A 6,870-nucleotide genomic window follows, 5' to 3' on the forward strand; every position below is an offset into this window, starting at 1 on the left:
AAGTAGGGGAGGTCGCTATTGATTAAGTGAATTGCACGATTAGGTGCTATGTTGGTTCCAGTTTGAGGCGTGTTGGTGAGTCAGTGATGGCTCACGAAAATTGAAGTCGAGGATGGCTCGAGTGAAGGAAAATTTTGGCAAGGTTATATGGTGCTTCGTAGGTGTGGGAGAATCACGGGATGTCTTAAGTTGTTGTTGGTAAAGAATGCTTGGTGTATAGAGCAGGAAGATGCTTGTTGGTATTGGGATGAGGCCGTATCCTGCGGTGTCAGGGTGCTAATAAGGCACAGGTGGTTTTGTTCGTTTGATCAGGCTAATTGCAGTGTAAATAGAGTAAATGACTCTCAAAAATGGTTCTAATGTGTTCAAGATTTTACATGTAACAATCAGGTGTTTCAAAGTTTATACGTGGTTAGAAACTGAGTTTTCATTGGAAGAAGTCAAGACTTGTGGTGTTTCTATGTTAATTATGGGGTTCTATGTATCACTATCAGGAAAGTAAGGGGTAAAGATTTAGATTCGCAGGAAGTTCTTTAGAGTAAAGTAACCTGGAATGTGATGTTTCTAAGAATGGGTAAGAAAGTATTCAGCGACGTATGAGCCTTAGACGTTGTGGCATTATGCTTGGTTCCGTGTGGTAAGTCTGAGTTGAGGATTATGGTGCTACCGCAAAAAGGAAATATCAGGTCGAAGATGAATCAGAAGGAAATTTAGATAGATGGCGTAATTTGGTAGTAGACCGGACCGGTATGGTAAGGATATGATTTGTTCCTTGTGGGTGTTCGAGGTTATGAGTTCTTACAGGTATTTCACAACAATGCTCTTAGGTCTTGATGGCTTGCTTAGCTTGATCGAGTTAGAAGGGTTCAGTCCTGACAGGCCTGATTTATGCAAAGGGAGCTCGGTTAGTTCTTGATGGGTTTTACCGTGGTTTGGAGATGTATATTTTCTATGGACATACGGAGCATGCGATGTATAGTGATTTTTCTTCTAGCTGAGATCAATGGGAAGTTCTTGACTAGTTGAATGAGTAGATGTCTGTGGCTCGGAAGGAAGATTAAGTTTTCATGTCATCCTCGGATGGTATGGTATATGCGGTATGTTGTGGAGGACCGAGACTTTCGTGTGTTAGGTTACGGTTCAGTTCTTAAAGGAAGTTCATAAAACTCTTAGGCGGCGGGTAGCCTCAGATGATTAAGGAAATGGTATTGTTAATTGGAAGTGATTTGACGAGAGTATATGTTTCAGAAAAAGGGCAATGTGATGGCACTTCGGTGGTATTGCGGCACTTTCAGGCTGGGTCGACTACTGATATTCGAGTTTGCTTGGTGGCATAGAAGAATTTTTGAGTATCTCTCGTGAAGTGACAGGGTATTAGAGGTGTGGCATGTATTCGGATGGCGGAATTGAGATCGGATATGGTGATTCATGTGCCGTGTGGATTGGAGACGGAAGTTCCTATATTCAGGCTATGTTGTGGTTATGGACTGTGTGGTATCGGCACTGTTTAGCGTCTATCGGGATTTGGGAGGCTCGAGTGGATCTTTCGTTGCTTGTTATGTTAGATATTGGATGTGATATTGGGGTTAGACTGGTTGTCTCCGTGATGGATTATTCTGGACTATTGCGCTACGGGCTATGCCGGAAATGCCACGGGTTGAGTGGTGAGGTGTGTCGGAGTATATCCTGGTAGAGTGGTTCTATATTTCGAAGACCCAGCGGATGCCTGGGAAGGATTGTCTTTCTTACTTGGGGTCTTGTGATGAGTGTCAGTGCTGAGACTCCTTATATTAATTCAGTTCCGGTGTTGAGAGACTTTCCGGATGTGTTTCTTATGGCCGGCCATGTCGCCGGGCGAGGTTGTTAATTTCGGTATTGATTTGGTGTCGGGCACCGTATCGTGTGGCTCTGGCAGGAGTTATGGTAGTGGAAGGAGCAGCTTCAGGCTTCCTTGGCAAGGAGTTCGTTGGCAGGCCAATGTGGATGCGTGTTCTAGCTTGAGTCGGCTTGGTTGGCCCCGAATTGGGTTGTTGAGGGGTAGGTTGATCCGTCCATTGTTGAGCTTACTAGTGATCTGGGAGATCTATGAGTTTCCTTTCTGTGTTGCGAGACGTTAGGATTTGTTGGTTATGGGCACATATGGTGCGGTTCTATTGGGGCTCTTAGTGGAATTCAAGCGGGAAGAGTAATTGGGCGTTGCTCGGTGAATGGCGTATCGGTTATGTCCTATCGAGTTTGCGTGGCGTATGTTATTGGTTTCACTGTGAGTGTAATGATCTGCCTGGGTTCCAGACATCATATGGTGCATGGTTGTCAATTTCGAGCATAGTGGCTTGAGGTGTTTCATGTGGGCAGTGTTTGGATAGGATCGCGCATTGGCAGCGAAGCTATGTGGAGATATGACCTTGCTGGTTAGATTCGTGTGCTCTATTTCTATGATGTGAGACGGGTTCTCAGCCTTGTGTTGTGATGGTACTGGTGAGCTTGGGGTGCAGCTCTTTCGTTTGAGACATTTTCATGATTTGAGTATGTCCGAACCGTTTCTTATTGGTGCGCGTATTATGCAAGTTGTGGCTTAGGCCTGTATTGATGTGTCATGTCACCATAGTGGTGTGTTGGATTCGAGGTGATCGTTGGGATCATTAATGAAAACGAACGGATTTGATTTTAGCTTGTTGGAAGGATAATATCGATGTTCGGCTCGGGAATCTGCTGTGGTATTAGCCAAAAGGGAAGTGGCTTCATAGATGGTTGATCTGAGAAATGGTGATGGCTTACTGCGTGTTTTAGTTATCAGTTACAGTATATGTAAAAGTGTTGGAATGAAACTTTAGTTGATAAGAGGTTTTCTACCGGTATTCACACATTGTGTGCAGCTGCTGTGAATGGAAGTTGTCGCTACAGGTATTTGAGTTATGTGGTATATCAGGTAATTGCACCTGAGGTTGCAGGTATGGGTTATTACTGCTGGTTCGGGCTTATTCTGAATATAGATGTGAGGTTTTGAACGAATTGATGGTTTCAGAAGTGAAAAATGTGATTCTATGGCTTATGGGCCAGACTTGGTTGTGTAATTTCAGTTTCTAGGTGTTATCGGACCTATATGAGATAGGGTGACGTGGGATCACCCCCGGGTATATGCATGGTAAGGCTATTCAGCGATTGGTTGGCTTTTGGAACAACTCTGGGCACATTCGAGGACGAACGTCTGTTTAAGTTGGGGAGGATGTGACGACCCGACCAGTCGTCTCATGAGTTACTGCTCCGTTTCTCCCATTTCTGCTTCTTTATGCTTCGTTATCCGTGATTTGTAGTATCGGGTTGGTCGGATCGAGTCCAAAATGATGTGAGTTCCGATGGTTCAGTTAGCTTCGGGAGGTGATTTATGACTTAGGGGTGTGATTGGAAGTGGTTTTGGAGGTCCGATGTAGAATTAGGCTTGAATTGGCGAAGTTAGTATTTTGGCGATTTCCGGTTGGTAGGTGAGATTTTGATCCGAGAGTCGGAATGAAATTCCGAGAGTTGCTGTAGCTTCGTTATGTCATTTGGGATGCGTGTGCAAAATTTCAGGTCATTCGGATGTGGTTTGGTTGGGTTTTTAATCAAAAGCGTGTTTCGGAAGTTTTTGGAAAACTTAGGCTTGAATTCGATGAGTTTTGGGTAATTTGATGTTGTTTGAGGTGTTTTGATGATTGGAACAAGTTTGATTGAGGTTATAGGGTGTGTTGGTGCTTTTGGTTGAGGTCCCGGGGGCCTCGGGCGTGTTTCGGGAGGTTAAACGGATCAATTTCATGTTTCGAGAACTTCAGAAATTGCAGGTTTCAGTTGCAGGCACTTTGGCCTTCGCGTTCGCGAAGGGGATCTCGTGTTCGCGAAGGGCCGGGGTTCGTGAGCTTCGCGTTCGCGAGGGTCCATGCCGCGTTCGCGAGGGTCCATGCCGCGTTCGCGAAGGTTTGTGTCAGGACTGCATCGCGTTCGCGAGTGTGTATACGCGAACGCATAGGAGGAACTGGGTCTAATGGTCAGTTAGTCATCGCGTTTGCGATGGGGCAAATGCGTTCACGAAGGTCAAGGCTGTGGAAGCATTGCGTTCGCGACTGGCATGTCGCGTACGCGTAAGGTAAAAAGCTGGTCAACGCAATTTTGTGCTACGCGTTCGCGAAGAAGGATTTTTAAGTGCTGGGCAGAATGTTTTAAAAAAAGCTATTCCGCGATTTTGAGGTTAAGAACCTCCATTGTTGAGCGATTTTGGAGCTTGGGAGAGCTAATTGAAGAGGGATTCAAGGGGAATCACCTGGAGGTAATATTTTTGAACCCAATACTCGTTTTTATTGTGAAATCTACCTAGAAATTCATGGAACTTAAGCTAATAATGGAAGAAACTAGGGCTTGGGATTTTGAAATTTGATTTGGGGATTTGATGGACCAATTGGGGTCGGAATTGAGAACTTTTGGTATGTATGAACTCGTGAGGAGATAAGGAGCCCGTTGATGTAAAAATTTCTGAGTTTCGAGAAGTGGGCCCGGGGCTCGGGTTTTGGTAATTTCGGGATTTGTGCCCGTTATTGATTGTTTTCGCTTGGGCTTTGTTCCCTTAGCATATTGTGATGTATTCGTTCTGTTTTTAGGTAGATTCGACGCGCGTGGAGGCCGATTTGAGGAGCAAAGGAGTCGCGAGCTAGGGATTTCGCTGGTTCGAGGTGAGTAATGACTGTAAATGATATTCTGAGGGTTTGAAACCCCGGATTTGCACATCGTAGTGCTATGTTAAGGTGACTTGCACGCCGGATAGCGAGCGTGGGGTAGAGCACCGTTGGGTATTGTGACTTGGTCCGTCCCGATTGATGATTTTACCGCGTATTTGACTGAAATTTATTTGTTATCTTCATGATTTGGGCTGATTGCCATATTTTGGCTTCGTGCCAACTATTTGAACCCTTCGGGGATGTTCATCACTATTTCCTCACTGTCTTGAATTATTACTTGAACTCAGTCCTGTTGATATCTACTGTTTTTACAACTCAGCCACTTCTACTCAAATTTGAAACTTAATTGATATTTCTAAATGATGTTTTGGGCTGAGAACTACTGTTTTACTAATGCCCGAGGGGCTTGTGATGATTTTTCGGACTGAGTGAGGCCGAGGGCCATATGTGAGGATATGCTGAGTGATATGAGGCCGACGGCCTGAGGTACATTTATATGCCACGAGGTGGCTTGAGTGATGTGAGGCCGACTGCAGAGTGATGTGAGGCGGAGTGCCGAGAGATGATGCCACGAGGTGGCTTGATATTGCGCTTGGGCCGTAAGGGGCCCCTCCCGGAGTCTGCACACCCCCAGTGCGCGTCGTCGACGATATATGGATCGGGATGCACACCAGAGCGGTTACTATATGATGATATTCTGAGAGTGATCTGAGAGAGAGAGAGAGAGCCCGAGGGATGAGAGTGTTATGAGAGTGAGCCCGAGGGGCTGGTACTGTTCTGAGATATTGCCCGAGGGGCGAACCTTTATGTGTTCATCTTTCATATTTACTTGTCATTTTACCTGTTATACTGTGGTACTTGTGCCCGAGGGGCCAATTTTCTGTACTTATCGGCATTAACTATTTTGCAATCATTGTGTAACTGTTGAAAAAGTCATCTTCAAAAGAGGTTTAAACTGAGCTAAGATATTTTCTAAAGATTTCACAGCTTCACTGCTTTTCTCAAAGGGTTTTACACTTTTTCTATACAGCATGATTGTTTGCTTTACGTGATTTCTTACTGCTCAGTTGTTATTTACCTTTATTACTCACTGAGTTGGAGCACTCACTTTATTCCCTGCACCTTGTGTGCAGATGCATGTATTTATACACCCGATAGCGGGGTTTTGGCTGATCGGAGGCAGTGTTGTCTGTTTTGGCGAGGTGGCTGCCATCATTTGCAGCACCGCATTTCATCCTTTGCTTATCAGTCCTACATTGTTTATTTCGCCCTTGTAGTTGTATTTATACTCTAATAGATGCTCGTGACTTGTGACACCACAGTTTGGGCTGTGTTTTGGTTGTATTCCGCACTTTATAAAGAAATCCTTGTTTAGACTGTGGTTCTTTAATCATGCTAAAACTGCTTATTGATATTAACTATTCTGAAATGGCAAATTGGGTTGGCTGGCTGATCTTGTCTTCATGAGAGGCGCCATCACGACCGGATCGGGGTTTGGGTCGTGACAAGTTGGTATCAGAGCCTAGGTTACTAGGTCTCACGAGTCATGAGCAGGTTTAGTAGAGTCTTGCGGATCAGTACAGAGACGTCTGTATTTATCCTCGAGAGGCTGCAGAACCTTTAGGAAAACTTCATATTTTTTAAATTCTTATCGTGCGTCCTTGATTCAGCTTGGAATATAACTCTTTGAATTCCTTCCAAGCATTCGTATGAATGCGCGCATGAGCTCAGTATCAGATGTGCCTTGGTGGCTTTTGATTCCCCGATCGAGGGGCGAGATGTGATCTCTATGAGTTGATGTTTGGCCAATCTGGAGGATTTGAGGCCAGATCCTTGCCTATGGCTTGAGCATCGAGGTGCTGATTGTGTGAGCAAGCGTTCTGAACTTATATGTTCAGTATTGTCCCTATTAGAGGAGGGAGTGTAGGTTGGGTAACTATGGGACGAGTATGTTGTGACTGCAAGATGTATTATATGAATTGGAAGCGGCGAGTTATGGGTGTGCGAAGAATCTTTTCATGTTTCCCCAGTTGATGGTGAAGTAAATTTCATGTTGCGGTATCAGTCCAGACTCAGGAAGATCAAGTGACTGCGTAATACTTGTGACAGTGGAAGGTATACAGAAATGTTAGTTGGAGGCAAAGCAGGTGGGTTATCTCCTGCG

Source organism: Nicotiana attenuata, unplaced genomic scaffold, assembly GCF_001879085.1.
Source record: "Nicotiana attenuata strain UT unplaced genomic scaffold, NIATTr2, whole genome shotgun sequence".
In the NCBI taxonomy this organism is placed as follows: Eukaryota; Viridiplantae; Streptophyta; class Magnoliopsida; order Solanales; family Solanaceae; genus Nicotiana; species Nicotiana attenuata.